Genomic DNA, 26165 nt, shown 5'->3' on the forward strand with positions numbered 1-26165 from the left:
AAAATAATTAATTTAAAAAAAATGTTGCTGCTTGAACACTTTAAGAGCTTTTTAATTGGATTTCCGAAAACAGAATCTTTTATTGGCGACGTATGCCATTACGTTTTGCTACCAACGTTCTTAAACAGTTTCAGTTTCGCAGCTCCGCTCGTGAGGTGGCCATAGAGTTCCTTACTATTAATAGTAAGAAACTCTATGGAGGTGGCTAAGTGGCGGTCGTGGGAACTAGTGGCGCTGCGGTCGAGCTTTTCAACATCGTCTGCTCTCACGGGAGTTTCGCTCGCGGCAGTTACGACAGGCTAGTCAGATTTTCAAGCTGGTTTTTCGCGTGATGGTGCTGCTAGTGTTGTGAGAACGTGTTTGTGGGGAAATATGTGCACTTGGTGACTTCAAGCGAGAGGTAAACATGCCATCCTGCTTTGCGTTCAGCTGCAAAAGTGGCAACAGAAACGATGCCACCGGTCATTTTTTCAAACCGCCTCGCGATGAAAGCGAATTTAAAAGGTGGGAGCAGATGTTGCATCGCAAGGACAGGCGGCTCTCTCACGCGTCTAAGATATGTGAGCGTCATTTTGAGCGTGAAGATATTATCAAGGAGTACAAGCACACTGTGAACGGGCGAGAGGTGCAAATTCCCCGTGGGTACTGGGCGCTAGTGCCCCCGGTGCCGTCCCTCGACTCTTTCCTGGCCTTCCAGACCGATTCTCAAAGCCAAAAATTGTGAAATACAGGCGAAAGTCACACACACACAAAAAAACGCGTGCTGTCATGCAGACTGATAAGTGTGAAGATCATCCTTGCAGCGACTGAGCACGTCCTCCTCAGGCGAGCCTTGCGTAGAGGCTGCAGTCATCCCGAATGAGCTGATATGCTTCTTTCCCGCTCGGCGGAAACCAGTACTACGTCGACTGCCCTGACGATTGGTGACCTGGCGACTGCGACTCTACCATCTACGGACTGGCAATATGAAATTATAAAGGACGAAATAACTGCATGGGAAGGAGTGCGCAGTTTTCTGCATGCATAAAGCTAGCGGCAATAAGCCGTCTAGTGATTCCCAAGGCTGTTATCGTTGAAGAAGATGGTAGCTGCTTCGTGAACGGCTACAACAAGCTGCACAAGCAGCCGTTCAAAACTATAGCTTCTGTCACTGGCCTTGAAAACGTTTGGAGACAGCTAGACGGCTTAAATATCTGTGCAGGGGTAAGTAAATACAAACCTTGCTGTTCATCACAAACACTGTTACGCTTTTTCGAAGCAGCTAATCTGTGCGCGTTGCTGGCGTTTGCGAAGACAGGTGCGCGCGAGGAAGAAAACGGAAGCACCTATAAGAATTAAGGGCCAGAAGCTGCAGAATCTGAAGAGGAAAGCTTGTCGAGCAACTTCCGCGCGGGAAAAAAAACACAGCGAGGTCGTGGCACTGAAAGCAGCACTCTCAAAGGTTACAGATCAAGGAATTGAAAGAGCACTGGTTGATCTCCCATCTTTGCAGCGCCTGGCGTTCATGATATCATTAAAGCAGCTAAAAATCAAAGTCAGCATGTGGCATGCGCGCTACAATGCTGAGTGGCTGTTAAACTGTTTAATGCTCAAGGTTTTAAAGGCCTACCTTGCAAGTTTGGGTTCAACTCCATTTGTTTGAAAGCAATAGAAAAGCAGTTAGGTGGGAAAATGGGTGGCCAGGGATTTGGCACTTTGATATTAGATGAAATAAAATTGCGCCAGGCATACAACTTCAGGAAGTTGACATATAAGATTGATGGCTTTTTCGATTTCTGTGACATTTCAGAAGGAAGCACAGAGCTTGCGGACCACGCTCTTGTTCTTACATTTGTTCCTGTGCTTGAAAACTGGGTACAACCTATAGCGACCTTTGCCATGAAAGGAGCTGCACCTGGAAACATTTTGGCACAACTTGTGTTGGAGGCAGTTATCCAACTGCACAAGTATGAAGCGACTGTCATATTGGTGGTCAGCGATATGGTGCTGGAAATAATCGTTCAATGTGGCAGCACATGGGAATCGGTGGCAACATTGCATCCCCTTGTCACGATTCAACATCCTTGTCTACCTGAGGGGAAGTACGTTCATTTTATGTGTGACATTCCTCATGTCGTCAGATGTGTGCGGAACCATCTCCTCAAGCACAGACATGGCCAGGTATGCATTAAGTAACACACTTCTATTAATTATTTGTCAACTTAAGTAGAGAAACCAATTTTTTTGGTTGAATGTTTTTTTTATTCAGAGTGGTGCGCAAGGCACTAGTATACATGAGCCATGACATGGCATTCACTTACTCCAGCTCAATAATCTGACTTTTTTTTTTCTCCCACATGCTGTTTCGGTTTCGTTTCAACAGCCGAACAAGCAGACGATTTGAGGTCACGAGAGCCATGCAAAAACTGCGATATAATCACTGCTTATTCATTTTTTGAGATTCCAACTCTTGAGCAGGCTTGTGTAAAAGTTTATGTGAATTAATGGACGAAGGTAAGGACTATACTGGTCATTTCGAATCATGTCCCACCAACTCACCCAATCGGCAATTTTGATTGAACGTATTGCTTCTACATTGGGGTCTTTTCTATGTCGTCCACCCAGGCACAATTCTTTCATCACGCTGGTCAACATTGTGGCTGCGACCAACTGCCAGTCGAGGGTGGTTTCCTTTTGTTTGAAGACGAGGATAATCAGCGCCCGTCCTGTCGTCACTGTTTTTTCTTCTCGCGTCCTCGTCTGTTTCCACGCTGGTCATTTCAAATCATGTCCCACAACCTCGCCTAATCAGCAATTTTGATTGCTGTGCAGGTTAGCTAGAAGGGAAACATACATAAAAATTTATGAATTTCAATGCGTTCAGTCTTGGGAGTGGTGTCATCAAACACTACTTTCCCTGCAGCTCTTCAGTCGGAGCACTGCCATTGGCCTGCAGGTCTACAGGGCAGAGGGTGTTGAAGGACTCATTCACACTGAGGGAACAGAGGCCTTCATGAGAAGAATGAGCGATCTTTTCGATGCACTGAACACAAAACACCCTGCGGAAGAGATCCGAGTGAACTCGCCGAAGATTCAGGTACTTTTTAAATTGAGCACGGCCGACAGCGGCGGGCATTCTGTTCGACGACCGCTGGACGCTTGTCGCTTCGCCACCGCCGAGTGATTCAGTCCATTCTAGGGTGCAAGTCAGCCAAATAAACAGTTTTCTTTTAGAAGACCCTTTTGTCTGTCTTCATCGCTGCTTCGACTGCCGTCACCACTACGTGACAATATAATTCACTGCGCCCAAGCCATGGCCGAATGAAACAGTTCCTGTGATGAACAGCCCCATAGCTGCTTGTTTGAACAGCGTGCTCATTTTTATTGCGCGCATTTATGCTCTAGTGCTCAGGCGAGCCTTCAAAATCGGGGCACATAATTTTGGTAACTTAAAGCTTTCTCTCCCGACTCCGCGACTGGTGAACTATTCAGTTTATGGGCTGTAGCGCTCAGGGCAACTCCGAAAGGTAGAACAATTGTAGTTTCATCTGTGCAAGTTCTGTTTATTTCTCGTGAATTTTGCTGTCCAGGTAGGTATTGCGATTCATTTCTTTGACATACAAAAATGACTTGTCGTGCTTCGAGTTTATTGAAGAGACGTTGCCTGAATTCGCAAAAATGATCCGAAGCGACTCGTTTGAGGGGCAGCTTCTGACGCATCCTCACGAGACCAAATTAAATTGAGTAGCCGTTTTTTTTATCAATGCTCCCAGAACATCAATTAAATATCTTTTTCTTGGTTTGGAGCCTTTTATTATCGGCTAAAAAATGCCAATTACGAAGAAAGTGATGAAATTTAAGGAGAACAGGGCCAGTGCGAGCTGTTGTTCAAATATGGCCGGGATTATGTCTGTTGGTTGCACTGGTACAATATATATCCAAGATAAATGCTTGAAAGGTCTTTACCACTTGTTGAAATGCTTATGAGCCCACTTGAAGAGATGAGCACAGGACGAGGCTGAACTGAAATTTTATTGAAAGAAAGCAGCATAGGGAGACTCTCAAAGAGATGTACGCGCACAAGACCTCAAAGCAGTGAAAGGGTGAAAAATCAATCGAAAGTTACTGACATACTAGTGAATGATGTAAAAAAAATAAATTCCTTACAGGGAAGGTTCACCAATTGTTCACCAATGGCACCGATTTGTATTCACGAGATTGAACATGCAATGCCTGATTAGAATTCGTCTTTCCGCCTGCAGAGTTAAAGCGCTCAGTCAGGCGCACATTCAGACATCTACCTGTCTGCCCGTAGTAGTTTTGGCCACGAGGCAGCGGAATGCAATAAACCACATTATTTTTGCAAGTGGTGAACTTTGTTCTATGTGACACTGCATTGAGGATGATTTTTGGTAGTTTAACAAGCCTCCTTTTAACGATGGCGCAAAGGCCTCCAACCTTGCTCTTAGCTGTGAAAGACAACAGCAACATTATATTTGCTGCGACTTTCTTGAGATGGTGCGGAATACCGTGGCGGTAAGGTACAGTGGCCACCTTTTCGCGCCATGCCTTTTCCTCAAGCGAGTGAAACCAATGCTCTGGCAGGCGAGCGAGAGGGGCAATATGGAACCAAGCTACCATTAGCTTGGAAACCTCCTCCGAGATTGTGTCCTCAACACGATGATGGCATGACTTACGTAAAGCGGACGTGATACACACGATTACCAACCTGTCCTTTATCAGCCTTGAGCAGTCCAACTCGTAGCTAAGAGGCTTCCCTGATCTTGGGCTGTAGACCCATTATGAGTGGTCATTCGCAAAGTGTAGGTCTAAGTAAATCAGTACCAACTGAATTGGTATCAACTCGCCCAGACGTCAGCCTTGTTGTCACATCATGTTCTGGAGTTTTATGCGTACTTGTAAAGAGGTGAGAAGTGATAAGGCTTTGGCCATGCTCGCAAGGTAGCAGTGCAGGTTCTAGAAGTGGCTGTGAAATAGCTTTTTACACCACTAAACCTCCTGCAATGGCTGTCTGCCAGCAATTATGTTGTCTATACTGTATTGAACAAACTTTTAATTACCAGATCTCAAGAGTAAGCAGCTCTATTTGATCAAGTTGGAATTACCTTAATTTCTGAATTGCGCAGAGATATGTTTACGTGTTTTGGCAGGATTAATATTGACTTTTTTTAGAGTTTATGGGGCAAAATATCATGTTCGGTCTAAATTGAGAGATGCACTTCTCTGCGCTAATCATTGCCTTTGGTGCCTATTGAAAGGAAGTCTCTTGCACTTTCTCTGATGCAGATATATTCTTTAAATACAGCTTTATAAATTTCTCAACACATAATTTCACTCCCTAAATGCAAGCCATTAAGACGTGTTGTCATGCGATGTAGACAGCAATGTAGGCCGCTGCAACTCTTGCTACCAACTGATTCTTTTATCTCTGTTCACTGGCTCTCCAGTTCCTTCTCCTGGACCGGCTTCCCGTCAATCTTTTTTCCCATCTCCTACTCCTTCTCTATCATGGTGGATAGGATGGGAGAGGAATCCATCATTTGGTACATTGGCAGCACCAGAGCGCCAGCATTTTGTCTTGGTTCACTACAGATGTACATGTTTATGAACTTGATTTGGGAAAAGAAGCATGAAACGCCAGGACGAGAAATAAGTCGACAAAACTCGTCAGCCAGGTCTGTTTCTACAGTTTTTCGTGCCATTACAAGAGCTCTGAAAGGGTTATTCTGAGGAACGGGCGTGCTTAAGGAGCGGACCATCATCCATACCCTAGGTACTGAAGTGTGAGAGGTCAATGTACTGCAGAAGTCACGCTATTTTTTTTTCGTCCTAATTGCTGCAGATGTTTACACATTGATCAGAATCATTTTAGCCTCACAATACAGTTCTAAAGACCCGGACCGACGGTAAACCCTTTCCACTTTTCTTCATAGTGCCCTCAGTCGCTCATACTCTCCATCAATACTTGTGAACCCATCAGGCATGGGGACTTCCTTGGTACAACGACTCAGGTTAGCTTGTACCAGCGAAGTGAAGTCATCAGCACTAATGTCCATGGAAACTTTTTGGGTTATGTTGTGACGAAAAGCTTCCCAATTGGTAAGTTTGTATTTACGTTGGGTACCCTGACATCGTAAGCTGGGATGATTTACCAGTATCGGATAATGATCACTTCCGCGTGTCTCATTGTTTGCGGCCCACCCCATGTCAGACTCCAGATCTTGACTGCACAGAGTCAGATCTAGACAGCTCGAATAACAAAAACGATGTAGAAAGTTCGGACAATTATCGTTCAGAACACATAAGTTACATTTTTGTGCGGTGCACTTAACGACCTTTCCACGGGCGTCACAGTGGTCCCTACTCAAAGCAGCATTATGAGTGTTAGAATCACCGCAAATCAGTAAACAAGAGACCGCTGTTTTAAAGACACTTAACAGAGCCTCAATCGAGACATGACAAGATGCTTGCAAGTAAATACTAATAATAGTAACGCAGACCTTACCAAAGGACCCTTTGCAAGCCACAATCTCCGGAACGTCAGATCCACTGGACTGGGTCAGGTATGAGGGTAGGTCCTTTCTCACACACATCGCCCTACTCAAACCAGATGGATGTGATGATTTGTATGACGCATAGTTCGAGAGACGAAAATCGTCAACCACATCGGCTTCCTGTATGCACAACAGAGGAAAACTGTTTTGCTCAAGAAGTCTGCGAAAGTCTGCACCTTTTGCTCTTAAGCTGTTTGCATTCCACTGAAAAAAGGCGACATTTTCATACCGGTTATTCCTAAAAAGTTTGCCCAATGGTCGACCTAGGAAGCTGAGCCAGCAGAGGCTCCACCGACAGCCAAGCCTTCACCTCTGGGAGGATGTTTGCTTGCGGAATGGCTGTCGGAATAGCTCGAAAAGCCGTAAACATGCAGCATAGGTAGAATGAGCTGCACCACTGAGACTGAAGAGATTCTTTTAATGAGGCTAGGATTCTTTTAATGCAAATCGCAGTGGGGCTGAGCTACTTCGCTTCATAGCCAGTTGTAAAGCATTTCATATATGAGTAACCTAAACCAGTCATGTCCCAACAGAAATCGGCTGTCTGACACATGTACATGTTCATGATTAGTGGAACTTAAAGAAATTACGCACAAACTTTTTTAATGCAGTTCATCACTCCTCATGCGTAAAGCTTCCCATTTTAATTAGTTTTATATTGCCCTGAATCTTTACATGCGCACGAGGATTTATCACTTTGTTTTGTAATGCAAGATACGACTGCAGACTTATCTCCATTGATCATGGCCACGTGCAAATACTTCGACATTTTTCAAGATTGTAGTAGTTGCTTGTGGTGCTTTATCTCGAAGGTTCCTTGCCAACTTTAAATTCAGCGTGGCTAAGAAATGCAGGCATTCAGTGTGATGACCACCGAGCACACTTGTGGCTGCCGTCGCCGCCGAATCATTCAGTTCTTAGTGGGCATGGGGCAGCCCCTTAAAGTTTCTTTTGAAAGCCTTTTAGTTTTTTTCCTGACTGCTGGAGTGTCATCACCACGTTGTGACAGTTTGCATCAGCCTTTGAGCATTGAAAAATTCAAAAAACTAATATGTAAATGAGCATTAAATAAATAATTAAAATAAGCTCGAAGTCTTGCCCACCCACTCAAAAAACTGTTTTGGAACCCCTGGACACAAGGCCTCTAATTTTTTGGGGCAGAAAATATTAAATTCCACAAATTGAGAACAAAGAACTTCTAATATTCCGTGGGGAGGCTTCCGTGCATTAACACATGCAACCTTTCATGTTGCAGCATCCACCGTATGACGCTGCTTCTTGCCACTGTACATTACCTTTCATGCTATACAGTTATGTTCCTGTTTGCCCTTTCATTCGCTTCTCTTCTTTTTCATTGGCCCGTGCCAACTTTTGTCGTTTGTAGCAACCCTTTCTCGTCAGTGTGTGCCGCATGCTTCGTCTCGATGGCCAGGGTTGAGAAGTTAACTTTCTCTCACAACTGACGAGCCTGGTGGGAAAGCTCGTGGTCATCGCAAAGAATAGGGGGGAATTACAAATCTGTTGTATGTCTTTAGTCTGTAGCTTGGTTACAAACATAGTGCGATGTGCCTTTTCAAGCAGATGATTCAAGGAAAGAACTCACTTCATATTCTCGTCAATACACTAATATTGCTTTCGACGGCCACTGGTATCATGACTCGTGTGCTTGCTGCACTTCAATAACTATGGTGCAAAATAAAGCACACACCGGACCAAACAGCAAAATTGTTGTATGTATGTCTGTAGTCTGTAGCTTGGTTACATATATAGTGCGATGTGCCTTTTCAAGCAGATGATTCAAGGAAAGAACACGCTTCATATTCTCGTCAATACGCTAATATTGCTTTCGACGGCCACTGGTATCATGACTCGTTGTGTGCTTGCTGCACTTAATAACTGCCGTGCAAAATAAAGCACACATCAGACCAAACAGCAAAATTTGTTGTATGTATGTCTGTAGCTTGGTTACATATATAGTGCGATGTGCCTTTTCAAGCAGATGATTCAAGGAAAGAACTCACGTCATATTCTCGTCAATACGCTAATATTGCTTTCGATGGCCACTGGTATCATGACTCGTTGTGTGCTTGCTGCATTTCAATAACTGTGGTGCAAAATAAAGCACACATTGGACCAAACAGCAAAATTTGTTCTATGTCTGTACTCTGTAGCTTGGTTACAAATATAGTATCAATGCGGAAAGCTGGGCTAGTTGGTATGTCATCATTAATTGAAAGACTAGCGCATACAACTGGGACACAGAGAAGACAGGACGAGCGCTAATATAGTGCGATGTGCCTTTTCAAGCAGATGATTCAAGGAAAGAACTCGCTTCATATTCTCATCAATATGCTAATATTGCTTTGAACGGCCACTGGTATCATGACTTGTTGTGTGCTTGCTGCACTTCAATAACTATGGTGCAAAATAAAGCACACACCGGACCAAACAGCAAAATTGTTGTATGTATGTCTGTAGTCTGTAGCTTGGTTACATATATAGTGCGATGTGCCTTTTCAAGCAGATGATTCAAGGAAAGAACACGCTTCATATTCTCGTCAATACGCTAATATTGCTTTCGACGGCCACTGGTATCATGACTCGTTGTGTGCTTGCTGCACTTAATAACTGCCGTGCAAAATAAAGCACACATCAGACCAAACAGCAAAATTTGTTGTATGTATGTCTGTAGCTTGGTTACATATATAGTGCGATGTGCCTTTTCAAGCAGATGATTCAAGGAAAGAACTCGCGTCATATTCTCGTCAATACGCTAATATTGCTTTCGATGGCCACTGGTATCATGACTCGTTGTGTGCTTGCTGCATTTCAATAACTGTGGTGCAAAATAAAGCACACATTGGACCAAACAGCAAAATTTGTTCTATGTCTGTACTCTGTAGCTTGGTTACAAATATAGTATCAATGCAGAAAGCTGGGCTAGTTGGTATGTCATCATTAATTGAAAGACTAGCGCATACAACTGGGACACAGAGAAGACAGGACGAGCGCTAATATAGTGCGATGTGCCTTTTCAAGCAGATGATTCAAGGAAAGAACTCGCTTCATATTCTCGTCAATACGCTAATATTGCTTTGAACGGCCACTGGTATCATGACTCGTTGTGTGCTTGCTGCACTTCAATAACTATGGTGCAAAATAAAGCACACACCGGACCAAACAGCAAAATTGTTGTATGTATGTCTGTAGTCTGTAGCTTGGTTACATATATAGTGCGATGTGCCTTTTCAAGCAGATGATTCAAGGAAAGAACACGCTTCATATTCTCATCAATACGCTAATATTGCTTTCGACGGCCACTGGTATCATGACTCGTTGTGTGCTTGCTGCACTTAATAACTGCCGTGCAAAATAAAGCACACATCAGACCAAACAGCAAAATTTGTTGTATGTATGTCTGTAGCTTGGTTACATATATAGTGCGATGTGCCTTTTCAAGCAGATGATTCAAGAAAAGAACTCACGTCATATTCTCGTCAATACGCTAATATTGCTTTCGATGGCCACTGGTATCATGACTCGTTGTGTGCTTGCTGCATTTTAATAACTGTGGTGCAAAATAAAGCACACATCGGACCAAACAGCAGCACGCAGTATGTCTGCCGTCTTGCAGTCTCCCCTACTCAGTGTTGCAGTGCACTTTTCTGGCTTCTCTAACAGTCAAAACCGAAATGCAAAAAGCAGTAGTGTCGTTTTAGTTTATTTTGCAAACAGTGGTGCAAGTATGAACCCCATGCCTCTTTTCACAGTTACTGGAAATGAAGCTGTTGGGAGGTGCTAATTTTTACATCTAGCTCTATTCGGTGAAGTGTTTGCAGGCCTGGATTAGCATCTTCATGTAAAAACTGGGCACATGCTTCTTCTTTTGTAATAACTGGAGGGATATAGACTCCAAATATCTTTCACAATTTTGATCACAAAAAGTATTTTGTTTGCTCTCTGTTGGAGGCTGCAGTTCTCTGACATAGTGAATATTGCCTTTGGCACTGAGTGAAAGGCACTCTCTTCCTCTTGAAAGGCAGTCTCTCTTCTGTGGATATACATTTGTATTGTGGTTTTACAAATGTCTCAGTAGTATGAACTAAATTCTACACTCTTAGTGTTGCAAAATAAACGTTTACTGCTCAGCTCAATATTACTGAAGATTTTCAGAGGACGGCATGAAAGTATAAAAATAGCCCAGGAGACTCGCAAGCATGGTAGCTTAGAAAGGCAACCAATCTGAAGCACATGTATTCTTAAGCATGCTGTGACAAAATAAGGCAAGATTATTGTCAGCAGGAAAAACTCGCTCCAGCCTCCAGTACAGTAATCGTCGTCAGCCCAAATACGTCCAGTGCAGAGCAAAGGCCTGTCCCATTAATCTCCCAATTCAGCCAGTCGTGCGCAAGCTGCACAAGCAGCAGTCACAGTATCCCCATCAATATCTCAATCTCATCCACCCAACAGACTCCCCGTGTCCTATTACTGCATTTGCCTTCCGTTGGAATCTACTTTGCTACCCTGTGTGACTTTGTCTCCTCACCTCATTAAATGGTCTGCCCATATCCATTTCCCCCCTCTTGATTCAACCCTGATATGATCAGTTTGTGTTTGTTCCCCAACCCACTGTGTATTATTCCCGTCACTCAATTTTAAAATTTTCTCTATCCATAGATGCTTTCCGCAATCTAATTTCAAGCTCCAATGGCCTTCAGATTTCGGCCTCAAAGGTGAGCGCTGGCATAGGGGCATCTGCTACGTGCAGACGTTGGTGAGCTGTGACATCACGGGTTCCTGAGCATCCGCGTAGACCTGCCCGCAAGGGGATGATGGTGAGAAGAGTGTTACCATGGGCCCGAGCACCCACGCTTAGCCATGCGTGGCATCGCCTTGTTTGGGGAAAAGGGAATCCTGGTGGTTGAGCCTCTGGACCTTTCAGACCCCTCGGTGGAGGCAACACACCACTTTGACCCAAGCTTCCCATAGACGGGACCTCCGGCCTGACCAAAATGGGGGAAATTGGCAGCAGCCTTTTGCTGTCCTCCCCTCCATTTTTCACTTCCCTATCTCATTGCTACAACTCTCCTGCCTCCTCCTCCCTTCTTGGTTTTTCCTTTTTTCCTGGTGGCTAGGGTTAACCTCGTGTGGCGTAACTGCCGAGTTGCCCATATTTGGTTATAGCAGTGGTGTACAGCTTGCGTGGACAGGGCTTCTTTTCAAGTTCCTGTCCCGTCCCCTTGTTGGGCTCCATGGCGGGTGGCTGGCACAATGGCCGAAGAACACACTTTTTTTATGGCTTCCTCCCCGCTTTCAAATGATCGCCCTCTGAAAAGGGGGCGGACTGATATGTTACATCTCAGTTTTTTAACAAAAAGAATACAACTTTTCCAAAGTACCACATCGTCCACAGTAAAAAAATAGAAAAGCCAGCCACACAAATATCCCTGTTCCTTGTTTCAAGGGTTCTTACAGAACCCCTCAGTACAAAGTCACAAAATTGGCTAGTGGTGACATCCTGGTCGAACTGCTTGACATCATTCAAATATCAAAGCTTACGAAAATTGAAACCTTTGGTGATATTCTTGTCTCTGTCACACCACACAGACCATTAATTGAACATAGTATGTGGTGTCATGTCGAAGAGATGCTTGAAGGGCTGTCTCCTCATAATGCAATTGATGTTCCCTGAATTACAATCCGCGAAGAAGACAAAGAAACTCCGACAAAAGACCTGGTCCTGACCTTTATGCCTCCTGCACCCTGCCCGAGTCAATTGAGGTAGGCTATACAAAAATCTCAGTTTGCCCATTTATACCCAACCCTAGATGCTGTTGCAAATGCCAAAAGTTCGGCCACAGCTCCCAAATCTGCCGTGGCCATAACAAGTGTGCTAAATGTGCCTCAAATAACCACCGATCAGACGGCTGCAATGCCGCACCATGCTGTGCAGACTGCGAAGGCGACCTATTCAAGGTCTTGTCCTGCCTAGAAGAAAAAAGAGAAATAATTACGATAAGGACAAAAAAGAATACCACATTTAAGGAGGCAAGAAGACGTTATGCAATGTCACAAAGTGCTTTAAGGCACTTTCTCCTTCACACCCCACACAATCTTCACTGATGTGGCGCATGGGCGCGGCGCACCACACTTTTCTCAGGAACCTGTCCAGCTCACACACAGTTAGGCTGAGGCAGGGCCATCCGCACCTCTGGCAGATGCAGCTAGAGCTGCTATGCCGTCTCCGAAAAAGGGCCCGTTAGCCACCAAGTTGGCAGCCCGCAAGGCTTCACTCGTTCGGGAGAAGCCCACAAACCCACTGCCCACGGGTTCCCCGTGGAACTCCAACGCCTCCAGTGAGGCGATGTACACAGGTCAGAGCTCGCCTCTGCCGCTGCGGCAGAGCTCAGTTGACCGCAAAAAAGAAAAAACCCTAATAACAGGCCCTCAACAAGCAGGGACCTGAGGTTCTTAATACATCCTTCCCCAAAATCATCATGGCGTCCTTTATCCACTGGAACTGCTGTGGAATTCTAAATAACTATAGCGATGCAACAGATATCTTAAATTCTGTCTCCTGTAGCACTGTGTCTGCAGGAGACCAACTTGGGTCCTTTGCATAAAAATATTCTTAAAAAGTATAAAGTCTTTCACCGTGAGCAGGTGAGTAGGCTGTCTGTGTTGTGTTGGGTTTTATGGCAGACAGGCAGCTAAGGCCATCATGCACCAAGCTCAAGATATAGAATAAGTTTCCTGTAGAATGTAGAGTTTGGCAGCAGTGCGTGCGGTTTTCACAACACTCATCCAAGTTCTTCCTCGTGCAGGTGCGGAGTGCATACTTTCTTCAGCACGATCCGTTGGCTTCTGCGTGGGTACAAGCTGCGCTGGGAAAGGCGTCTGACAAGCTAAAGCGTCGATGAGCATCTTTGCACCGTTATCCTCTGAGATCAGCCGGTGAACGTCGACGCTGCCGCGCCTGCGCCGTGTCCTACCAGGCCACAGACCGCGCCTACATATACGGGCCGCTTTCGCGCGCTCTCCTCAGTTTGGCAGCAGTGCGTGCGTTTTTCACAACACTCATCCAAGTTCTTCCTCATGCAGGTGAGGACCGTTTTCCTCATTTTTTATTACCTTACTGTTGTTGCGCGCACTGCTGCCAAAGAACCATCCTAGTGTTTTCAATCAGTTATTTGTCATGTCAAACATGAAGGAGCTTAGTAAGATGCTTGAGGATTTCAAACGGGAAATTCGTGCTGAACTTCGCTCCTTCAAACGGAGTGTAGAATATTGTAGTGAACATTGTGACAGTGTCAACACACTCTCCGCAGAAATAAAAGCGCTACGTGAGGAACTTGCCAAAACACGCAACTGCAACCAAGAACTCGCTGCAGAAAATCAGAAACTGCACATGCGAATCATAGAATTGGAACAGTACTCACGGGCCAATAACCTTGAAATCAAGGGTGTGCCTGATAGTGGAGATGTTTTTGACACTGTGCAGATCTGTGAAAAGGTAGGGGAGCCCATAACTCAGGAAGATGTTGACATCAATTGCCACAGAGTACCAACCAACAAGTCTGATGTAAAGAACATTGTCGTACGCTTTGTGCGACGTGACAAGCGAAATGCTGTATTACCTAAAGCCAGGAAGGCCCGTTTTTCCAGTCAAGACATTCGTTTCCAAACCGATGATTCTGTATTTGTCAATGAACACCTGACTAGGCAAGTCAAACAGCTTTTGGGAGCCGCAGTAGCACAGAAACGAAAGGCAGGATGGAAATTTGTTTGGACACAGGGCGGAAAAATTTGTTCTAGGAAAACAGAATCATCAGACATGATAAGAATCGCGTGCCAAGAAGATTTGAACAAAATGCAATAGTAGGACCTGCAATGCTTTTCCAAACTCACTGTCACACTAACAGCGATATGGCTACTGCACCAGAGTGTAAATACTATGAACTGGACAATTTCAACAAAGCATTTAAAATACCGTCTCACTACTTCAGGGCATTTCACCTAAATGCTCGAAGCATTAAAAATAAAATGCACGATCTACGCATGTTCTTCGATTACTTATCGGATAAATTTGATGGTATATTATTCACAGAACCCTGGCTTTCTGAAACTGATAGTCCACCGACAATACCAGATTATATTTATCACGGCATCGTGCGGCCCGCAAACCGAGGTGGTGGAATTGTATGTATATCAAAGCCTCAATTACATGTGAAGTTGTCAACGAATTAACATGCATTACACCCAGTGTTGAGTGCCTTGTGGTACGGTTGAAAAATATTCTTATAGCAGCTGTCTATAGGCCACCATTAGGATACAAGTCCCAATTTTTTTAATTCATGGAGACTTTGCTGTCAAGCCTCCATTCAATGCAAGGAGCCTTCTTGGTTATGGGTGATGTGAATATCAATATGCTCGGTGAAGATTCATCTTCAGAGCACCTGGAAACCATACTTCGAACTGTTCAAATACAATTTCCTTGCCCACCCGTGTTACCGAAACCAGTGCCACACTTCTAGATATCTGCATTACAAATCTACCTTGTGACCAGTGCTTATCAGGTGTGCTTTCCCTTGATATCAGTGACCACCTCCCGGTTTTTACATGTCTGCCGACTACGATTGTCAAACAGAAAGTCACTTATACCTCTACTTATTGTGACATAAGCTCTACTTCGCTCGAGGAATTTTACACCGCGATAGAAAATATTCACTGGGAAAGTATCTATGCCGAACGTGATCCTAGTCAAGCGTATCGCCTCTTCCTCAGCAAATTTAAGGCCTGCTATGAGAAACATTTTCTCTTGGTGCACAATTCTAACCATAAGAAACAAATACGCAAGCCTTGGATTACGACCACCTTGCATAAGAGAATAAAAGTAAAAAACAAAATGTACCGCGCTTTCCTCCAATCACGTGATACTGTTCAACAAAAACAATTCAAGGCATTTCGTAACAAATTAAATGCCGATTTAAGGAAGGCAAAAATGCACTACTATCAGTGTCTATTTGCTGAAATATACAACAACCCAAGAAAGCTATGGCAAGAAATCAATAATTTATCTAATAACCTTAAAGCTAAGTGTCCTCTTAATATTGCAGCTTTTGCTGATGGGAAGATTGATATAGCGGCGTTAGATGCAATGAATTAGTTCTTTTCTAACGTAGGTGAATACATTTCTCCCAACAGAGACTGTGCTAATTCGTTTTCAATACTTCGCCCAAGGCTTGAGAATTCAGTTATATTTTCCCCAGTTACTTCCCAAGAAGTCATCAGCTTCATTGCCAGAATTCGAAAGAATGTCGTTGCTGGACTAGATGACCTGAGCAGTGTCCCTATTAAACATGTAGCACCGATCATAGCCATACTACTCGCATTTATAATCAATCAAATGATCGAAACTGGTATCTTTCCTTCTGACCTTAAACAAGCGCGTATAACCCCAGTCCACAAAGGGAAAAGTGTTAGCGATATATCAAACTATCGCCCGATATCTGTTTTGCCCATATTTTCTAAGGTTTTTGAGAATGTTATTAACGCTCAACTTACAAATTTCCTTACTAAATACCATGCTATCAGCGATTCGCAGTATGGCTTCCAGAAAGGAAAATCAGTTGAAATGGCCTTATTACAAATCAAAGATGAAATACTTAAGAATATTGATAACAAACAATTCACTGTAGGCTTATTCTTTGACCTCAGGAAAGCATTTGACTGTGTAAACCATAATATATTACTCTCAAAGTTGCAAGATTATGGGCATATGTGGCATTGCCTTGATCTTATCAAAAGTTACCTCTCAGACAGGAAACTGTGTGTAAAAGTTGGTGACCTCACATCTTCGATTACAACGGTAAAACATGGTGTACCTCAGGTGTTCCTCATGGTGTACCTTTGTTGTTCATTCTGTATATCAATGACATGTGCAATTTGCATCTTTTCCCGAAACTGGTCATGTATACTGATGACACAAATATTTTTTTCTCTGCACAAACCGTAACTCAATTGAACACTGTCATAAATAGTTATTTGATAAAACTTGAAGAGTGGTTGCATAAAAATAGATTAACCTTGAATGTTAAAAAGACTAAGTATATCATTTTCAAGCCACATAACAAAGCCTGTGACACTGAGCTAGTTCTAAATTTTCAAGGTACAGCTTTGCAGCGTGTGACATCAGAAAACTTTTTAGGCGTATGGTTCGAAGAAACCATGTCATGGAATATGCATGTCAGCAAGATGGCGATAGAACAAAGCAAAACAGTTGGCTGTCTCTATAAGCTGAGAGAACTGCTTACAGTGAGGCTCAAAAAAGCAATATATTTTGCTAATTTCTACTCTCGTCTTTCATACTGCATTTTAGTTTGGGGAGTTACAACCATCCATAATTACAATAAACTGGAGCGACTACAAAAAAAGGTGTTATGAATTCTCTAGATCTTTTATGGAAACCCAAGCCAGCTATCCACTGATCCCTTGTTTACTAAACATATGCTTAAAGCAACTAAATTATATGATTACAAACTGTCTCTCCATATGCATAAACATAACCTTCCAAATAATGCACACCCTCCCTTGCATGCTTACAGCTTATGTAAGGAACTAAAACCAGTGCCGCGTACACATACAAATTATGGCCAGTCCACTCTTGACTACCGCATACCACCACTGTATAATAAACTAAAAACCCAAATTGACTTTACTGCCCCGATTAACAGATTTAGACAAGAATTAAGAAATTTTTTGATGAGGCAATGAGTATTACTGCGATCCAAATTAATGACACTGACCATTAAGAACTGACACCACTACTCGACCGACGGGCAACTGGTTGGTTTTTAGTCGATTAACTCTTGTTTGCATCATAATGTGCTAGCGTGTATTGGCTTTTTGTTTTAATGTATTGAAATGAAATACATTATATTGAAATATTACTTTATAACTCTTCACGAAGAGTAAACACTGCATTTGCTATTTGTATAAGCTTCATGTTCATATTCATTTTTGACATCTGCTGTATGTATAATTATTAAGAAGTGTAAACACTGCATTTGCTGTAGGTACGAGCTTCATGTTCATATATCTTTTTGACTGTGCTGTGAAGTCCACTGCGTGATGCTGCCTGCAGGCCCCCAGGGCTCAGTCAAGCTGTGTGTGACAGCTTTTTCCCTGGGGGACCCCCAACTTGTAGGCTGGAAAATAAAGTGGATTTGGATTTGGAATGTTTATAAATGTGAAATATTATCAATGGTGTAGATGGCCTATAAGATTGTACTGTCCAGTAATAACAGAGGAAAAGAAATCTGGAAATGGCTAATGGTAAAAGCGTTAAAGAAGGTCAGGCAGCCACAACAACTATCCTTGGCTGGCCAAGGATCCTGAGGCTCTCAACCAATCAAATAAAAGGCCTCAGCCTTCTTCTTAGGAATGAGAATGTGGCTGAGGTGTACCATGTAATAAAGCGAAGCAGTGGTTCAAAATTTAGTTTTTCAAGTACCCCTGCTTCTTTTAAAAAGCTAAAAATGGAAGGTATAAAATAAAAGGCCTCAGCCTTCTTCTTAGGAATGAGAATGTGGCTGAGGTGTACCATGTAATAAAGCGAAGCAGTGGTTCAAAATTTAGTTTTTCAAGTACCCCTGCTTCTTTTAAAAAGCTAAAAATGGAAGGTATGTAGAAATGGCATTATGATCTAAGAGCAGTGTTGGATGAGAAGGAATGCATTCATTATAAAATTGAGTAAAGTATCTTTTCTTAGTTTTTCCGGTTTCACACAAGAGAATAAAATGTGGTTAACCGTGAGTACATCTCAGCATTCTTGGCAAACAAGTTTGTCTTGTTTTGTCAGTAGAATGTTGTGTGTAAGGTGCGTGTGGCCTATTCGGAGGCGGCATAAGATTACTTCCTTGAAATGTTCCTGGTGCGCACACGACTTAAATTCACCTAAAACTGGTTTTATCAAGTGTAGTTTATTAATTACTTCACTGTTCTAAGCCAACTGCCAATTTTTCCTTAGTTTCTTTTCTGCTAATTTTATGCAATCATGAAATGGTATATTTACTTTTTTTATTTCCTTGCCATGATCATTAGCAGCACACAAATCTGCTCTCTCATTGCTTTTTATTCCCACATGACTCAGGACCCAGCACAGTTTTATATTTTGTCCTTGATCTGTGGCGGTTACTATATTGTATATGATGTAAGCAAGCAGAGCTTGCTGTAAGCTTGCATTTTTCGAATGGAGAGCTGTAAGTACACTTAAGAAATCTGTGTAAATAACAGCATTTTTGAGGTTCTCGCTTAGTACTTTTTCTATGGCCACACGTACTGCGTAGCACTCCGCAGTGAAGATGGACGAACACTGTGGTAGTCATACTATTTCCTCCGAGTTCCCTCGCACCACTGCGCTTCCTATGTAACTATCTGTTTTTGATCCGTCAGTATAAAATTCTGTAAAACTACTGTATTTTTCTTTGAGGGCAAGGAATTCTTGTATTATATGCTGTTGTGGAGTTTGTTTTTTACAGAACTGTGCAAGAGTGAAGTCACAGATTGTAGGAAAATTGTACCATGGCACATCTCTTCAACACGCAGGAGGACTGGCCTAATAGCTAGCGGTTTGTTGTTAAGCAGAATTCTGGATGGGCACTTTGTGACTATGGGGTAACATAAAAGTTGGGCATCGAACGGATTTTAATATGTATGAGCATGTGAGCATGGTTCTTCTGTATGTAAGTGATGGTTCGTTGGTTTCAACATAAAGACTGCTTATAGGTGACGTCCTGTAGGCACCAGTTGAAAGGCGTAAACCTAAACTGTGCATTGGGTCAAGTCGTTTCAGGTACGATGGCTTTGCTGAACCATATACTATACTACCATAGTCTAAGCAGGATCGTACCACAGAGCGAAATTTTTAGAAGGCTCACCCTGTCAGAACTCCAGTGTTTATGTGAAAGGACTTTTAGTATGTTAAGTGAAGTTTTCTTTTTTAACGTGTTAATATGAGTCAGAAAGTGAGTTTTTTGTCAAATGTTATGCCTAAAAATTTGTGTTTATTTTCTATGGGCAACTCGATTTCGTTCAGATGCAGGGTCGGGTCTGCCTGTAATCCTCGTTTGAGTGAGAAAACAATGGCGACCGTTTTCTGTGCAGAAAACCGAAAGCCATTTCTGTCTGCCCATGATGCCAGTTTGTTTATTGTTAATTGTGTTTGTCTTTCGCATGTTGATATGTTGGAGGATGTGCAAGCTATCTGGAGGTCATCTACATGAAGTGAATACATAACGGACCTTGGTATTCTTTTGCTAAGAGAATTCATTTTTACAATAAAGAAAGTTGTGCTTAAAATACATCATTGCGGTACTCCATTGTCCTGAATAAAATTCCTCGAAAGGGTTGAGCCTAGGCATACCTGAAACGAGCGGTTAGTCATAAGGTGTTTGAGGGAGTTCAGCCTTCTGCCTTGAATGCCGAGCTCAGCTAAGTCCTGATGAATCCCGAACCTCCAGGCTGTGTCATGTGCTTTTTCTAAATCGAAAAATACAGCATGCTTGTGGATGAAAGCTTCTCTGACAGTATTTGCAAGAAGAACTAGGTGGTCTGTAGTGGAGCACACCTTCTTAAAACCGCATTGCTGGACATCCAGAAGCTCCCGGTCTTCTAACACGAATGTTAGTCTGATACTCAATACACTTTCAAAGGATTTCGCTAGACAGCTTGTCAGAGCTATGGGCCTATAGCTGCCAGGAAGGGTAGGAGGTTTTCCGGGTTTTAAAAATGGAACAATGATGGCCTTCTTCCAGGCTTCGGGAATATTTCCCGATACCCAAACTTTGTTAAAAAATCTTAAAAGTGCATCTACAGCCGGTTCAGAGCGATGGGCTAACATACGATAATGTATTTCATCAGGGCCGGGCTCAGATTGCTTACCGGCGGACAGTACTTTATTAATTTCTTGAACTGTAGGTAAATTATTGTAGGATTCATTTGTACCGCCACTCGTCGGCAGTCTTTGTTTTTCAGCCGTGTTTTTGGGGTTTAGGAACGAATATGCATAGTGAGATCAACTGGAGACTGCAGAAAAATATTCACCCAATATGTCTGCCTGTTCTTCTAAATTTGTCTGCAAACCAGGGGCTGACAGAAAAGGAACTGTGAATGGGGAGCAGCTGCGATTTATCTTTTTAACCATCTGCCACATTTGTTTTGATGTGGTTGAACTGTTTATTGACGACACGTAACCTTGCCATGAAGTTTTTTCGGCATTACGGCGACTATATCGGGCTTTTGCTCTGGACTTTTCGAAGTTGATGAGATTATTCCCCAGGCTTTGTTTTGCCTCTTTTTTGCATCTCAGCATTCTTGTGTGCACCAAATTTTGTGATTTTGTTTTACTACACCAGACGACTGGAATTGCTAGGCGTGCAGCGGTTAAAATACAGTTTGTGATAGATTCATTTAGTTTGTTTATGCTGAGATTGTCTGAAACTATTTTATCCAGGCTGGCGATTTCTCTAAAAAGTGCCCAGTCGGCTAAATGCAACTTCCAGCGCCGTGGTTTCGTTGGGATGACTTGCGGTGGGGATGTTAGGCTGATTAATAAAGGAAGGTGATCGCTGCCGTATGGGTTATCGATGACATCCCATTTAAAATCGCTAAAAACAGAGGGTGAGCTAAAAGACAAATCTATAGAACTCATTCTACCCGTGCTCGGAGAGCAGTACGTATCGTTGCCTGTGTTTAGGAGGCAAACATTATTACATAAAATAAAATCTTCTACAATACGACCTCTTGCATCAGTGTGTGCACTTCCACAAAACCCGGAGTGGGCATTAAAATCCCCAACTACCGGATATGGCTCTGGAAGTTCATTGATCAGTTCTTGTAGATCATGGACAGTTAGTGGTAAATGTGGAGGAAGATATACGGAACAGATTGTTAATGTTTTGTAGCGGATGACGCTGACTGCAACCGCCTCAAGTTTTGTTTTGAGTTTGATTTCTTGAGCAGGGACGCCGCTTTGGACGACAATTGCGACGCCTCCTGAGAGTCTATTTGCCTGCTTGCGATCGCGTCGGAATGTTTTACAATGTCCCAGGATATTTACATGTTGTGGACCAAGATTTGTTTCTTGAAGGCATAAAGCTACAGGCAACATTGACGCTAGGATATCTGTTATGTCACTGTAATTGCTCATTAGGCCTCTACAGTTCCACTGTATTAAAAAGTCATGTTTCTATGTTTCGGGTGGAAATCGAAGAGATTTACTTCAGTTTTGGGCCCGTAATCAGGGCTCTGTCCTTTTTACGCTCAAGAGAGCTGTGGGAGTTACATCCATCACCTCACCAGAGCTGCTGGAGGACCGCGGAGAAGCCGCGAGTGTGTTAGTTTCTGTCCTCCCCAGACGGGGGGGGAGTCCTGCGGGACGCCGGCCCTTGGGCTAACGCTCCCTGCTTTAGAGCTGGCAGGTAAGCCTGTACTGCATCTGCCCGGGGCGAGGATGGACGTGCCTCAGGCTCACTGTGTGTGGCCTGGGCAGGTGCCGAAGGCCAGTGTGGTGGAGCGCCCCGTCGCACCACATCGGCGAAATTTGTTCTTGCTGTGAAGAGGAATGAGCCTTGTGTCTGTTTGAATCGCTGATGTGCTTCCTTGAAAGTTATATTTTCTTTTGTTTTTATGGTTAGTATCTCCTTTTCTTTTTCCAGGTCAGACACAACCTCGAGTACGTGGGGTGATACCCTTCACAGTTCGCGCACTGTTGCAAGTCTTTGATTCATGATCATGTGATGCACATTTGGGACTGGTTTTGCAGCCACGACAGCTCCGAGTGACATGGCAGCTGACAGTTGAAGCAGCGTCGAGGATTTGGGATAAAGGGTCGTACATTTACTTTCAGATAACCTACTTCAACAGAATCTGGGAGCTGGCCAGAGGCAGAAGTCAGGACTATGTGCATCATCCTTATTATCTTTACGGATGTTTATTCGGCAGACTTCAGTGATGTTTTGCTCTTTGATACCTTCCAACATTTCTTCTGCGAGATTCAAAAAATCTTATTCTGAAATGACTCCTTTGACTGTGTTTAGCGATCGGTGCGCACTGACAGAGACAGTAATGTCTCCAAAGTTCTTTACATTTGCAAATTTTTAATACTGCACTTGGTCCCGGATCTGGAGGAGTATATCAGTGCTGGCTAGTTTTGTTACCTTGTAGCCAATGCCCAAGGTTTCAGTAAGAGATTTGGAGACTATGAAGGGGGATATTTTTCTGGCTGGCCTTTCTGCTTCTTCACTGTGAATCACATAGTACTTCGGAAAAGTTTGTAACGACTCATTTCATGAGTCGTTACTTCGGTCCGTACTCTCTTCTGAGGGTGATCATTTTGTGGGGAAGGGGGAGCCATAGAATGTATTTGTTTTTCGGCCCTGTTGCCAGCCACCCACCAAGGAGCCCAATGAGGGGATGGGGCAGGAACTTGCACGCAAGCCCTCCCCACGCCAGCTGTACACCTCAACTAAAACCAAATATGATGCAACTCAGGGTAGTTGGCCGCACAAGGTTAACCCTAGCCACCTATGGAAGGTGAGAATAACTGAGAAGGAAGGAGAAGACAGGAGAGTAGTAAGAAAGAGATAGGAAAGTGAAAGATGGAGGGGAGGACAGGAAAAGTCGACTGCTGATTTCCCCCAGTCGGGTCAGGCCGGAGGTGCCGTCTACAGGAAGCTGGGGCCAAAGTGGTGTGTTGCCTCTGCCGAGGGGCCTTAAAAGTCTAAACGCACGGCATCGGCTCAACCACCAGTATCCTCTTTTCCTCGCACATGGCGTTGACACGCACGGCTAAGCGCGGGTGCTCGGTGCTGTGGTGATGCACTGTTCATCATCATCCACCTGCGGGGATGTCTCTGCGGATGCTCGGGAACCTGTGGTGTCGCCACTCACCAACACCTGCAAGCTGTAGACGCTCCCCTGCGGGGAGAATAGGCTCTCTGGTGGAGTTGCTATTGTAGTTCAGAACGGTGTTGCAACCCTGAAATCAGGCTCCAAACAAAATACGAAGCAGTTGCAGTCACCATTCTGAATTTTAAAACAATTACCATATGCTCTATATATCTTCCACCACATCTCACCGTAGCATTACAAGATCTAGAGAAACTTTTTAGGCAGTTACCAGAGGCATATCTGGTAGTTGGGAATTTAATGCACACTCCTCATTTTGGGGAGCGAACAGACAGACACTAGAGATCGAGTTTTATAAGATTTCATTCTGTGCAACAACATTTGCCTGCTCAATGCAGACAAACCCACATATTGCTCTCCATCCTCAGGAGAGAGAAGTTGTATAGACTTGTCTTTTAGCTCTCCATCCATTTTTAACGATTTTAAGTGGGATATCCATGCAGAAGTGATCACCTTCCGGTGGTAATTAACTTTTCATCACCACTACCAATCATTCGGCTAAACCACGCCTTTGGAAGTTGCACTTAGCAAACTGGCCACTATTTCGAGAAAAGGCCTGTCTCGAGAAAATATTTTCGGATGATCTAAGCACTGATGAACTAAATGGGATTTTACAACACGTATCATTGCGGCTGCACGTCTAGCTATTCCGTAGTCATCAGGAGTGGTACGCCAAAAACACAAGATTTGGTATAAGCAAGATTGCAGAGAAGCAAAAAAAAAACAGAATAAAGCCTGCCAAATTTTTCGCAGGTATCCAACTGCCACGAACCTTATAAGTTTTAAAAAGGCGCGAGCAAAAGCGTGACATATTCGTCGTAATGCAAATGCGATAAAACTTCATGGAAAGACTGTGTGTCATCCATAAAAAGTTCAGATACATCATAAGAAATGTAGAAACAAGTCCACAAACTTAATGGAAGCTTTTCTCCTTCAACAATTCTTTTCCTAACAGCTTTGGATACACAAACAAGCATTAGCGAACAAACTAGGGGAACACTTCGCCACAGTTTCTAGTTCCTCACACTACACACATTCATTTCTAAAGTACAAGAATACAACTGAAAAACGACGACTGCCAACAAGTGGCAGTGCAAATGAACATTATAATAAATAAATTAGACCACAAGAAACCTCCAGAGTACTGTCGGCCGGCAAACAGACAGCACCAGCACCTGCTGAAATCCATTATGAAATACTTGCCACCTCTCCGAAGGTGCTGTAGGAGCTCTTCTGAAATTCTTCAGTAAAATATGGCAGACTGGAAAAATGCTAGTCTTGAGCATGGCAAAATTTTTGCATAATTTGTTTGCTAGAATCCAAGACAAATGAAGCAAAAAGAAAGCTACTTGACAGCCTCTGTGCACACTCCCAAAAGTAATTAAGCAATATAAAGAGCCACAGTCTCTGGGCTAAATCTTCACCTGACTCCTGAAAACATTCTAAGAAGATCCTTGCGTGGAATTTTGAGGATGTCCTGAGGACATACTGAGGCCGGACAACAGGACTATGTGAGGACTTATTGAGGATCAGTAGAGGACGTCCTCGGGACAACACAGCGTTCTAAAAAAGTAATCCTCAGGATGTCCTGAGGATGTATTTGTGTTGTCTGGGTAAATGCCACAGGCAATGATGAGCTCAGTGAAGTGCACCTCGCAGTTTAGACCAAACGTGATTTGTTATCATAGAAAGTAAAAACAAAAGGGAGAAGACTGCAGTTCATACTGCTCCAGTCAAAACACGGAAATATGTATCTGCACAATCCACAGGTGAATTCAGTCCTGTTACCACTTGACCACACAGAATCGCTTTCTCCCGAGACCTGGCAAATAGCGACACCTTCCTGAAGAGCAATAGACCACAACACCGCACACATGAAACTCTACCTTTCAGAGTTGCCCTAGGCGCTATTGCAAGTAAGCTCATCAACAAGAAAAATTTGCACATATACACAACCGCTCACCCAGCTCAACACATTGTAGCCGCTGTGCAACGCTCAAGCGCTGAGGCACAGACTTCAGGAAAAAGCCAATTTTGACACCCACGTCGCCCTGAGAGCGCTGCAACGATCAGCGCCCGCTTCGCCGCTCGAACGCAAAGTGCACGAGATAAAAACGAGCGCGCTTTTCAAACCAGCGGCTACGGGGCGGTTCATCGCAGCAAATTATGAATGGTGCTCACGCTATGTTTCATTCCCCGAAATTTAGACCGAGACCTGTGAGCCTTACCAATATTCGCGCGTTTCAAGCGACTCTGCATACTACCACACAAAAACGCGACCAAAATAAGCCGACTAGCCTCTCAAAAAAAAAAAAAAATAATAAACAAATAAACGGAGTCGTGGCCAGATGAGTATTTATATCTCACCAAACTCTGCACTGGCTCAGTGATCATTTGTAATGCAACGTGTGTTAATAATATTCATCACAAAACCTTGCAAAAAGAATTACTAGTTGCGTGAGAGCCAACGAAAACTAATTCTGCGTACATAAACTGCCTTATCGTTGCAGAAGCCGCTAAACGCTCAAGCAGACGGCAGCCCTTTCGAGCGGCTTCTAGTTCACTATACGAGCGGCAGTTAACTCGCAGAAGTTGAGAGAGATCTTTGCCGAGACTTTCGTGCGTTGATTGAGATGGCGAGCG

The 26165-nt window shown here is 43.5% G+C and overlaps 2 long non-coding RNA genes across 4 annotated transcripts; one reads left to right on the top strand and one right to left on the bottom strand.

Moving 5' to 3' along the window:
* The first annotated feature begins 214 nt into the window (after positions 1-214).
* On the top strand, positions 215-3217 carry LOC144121945 (uncharacterized). Of its 2 annotated transcripts, XR_013312748.1 has the most exons (3): positions 217-1203; positions 1790-2160; positions 2903-3217. It is a non-coding gene; the product is annotated as an uncharacterized LOC144121945 (long non-coding RNA). The 2 variants fall into 2 exon arrangements; XR_013312747.1 differs by having other exon boundaries at positions 215-1203; positions 1790-3217.
* A 6035-nt stretch (positions 3218-9252) lies between these two features.
* LOC144121946 (uncharacterized) lies at positions 9253-25797 on the bottom strand. Of its 2 annotated transcripts, none has more exons than XR_013312749.1 (3): positions 25486-25797; positions 13994-14057; positions 9253-12542 (listed from the first exon to the last, which is right to left on the bottom strand). It is a non-coding gene; the product is annotated as an uncharacterized LOC144121946 (long non-coding RNA). The 2 variants fall into 2 exon arrangements; XR_013312750.1 differs by lacking the exon at positions 25486-25797 and adding an exon at positions 19978-20088.
* Between the last annotated feature and the right edge of the window lie 368 nt (positions 25798-26165).

This window comes from Amblyomma americanum, chromosome 2, assembly GCF_052857255.1.
Source record: "Amblyomma americanum isolate KBUSLIRL-KWMA chromosome 2, ASM5285725v1, whole genome shotgun sequence".
NCBI classification, from domain to species: Eukaryota; Metazoa; Arthropoda; class Arachnida; order Ixodida; family Ixodidae; genus Amblyomma; species Amblyomma americanum.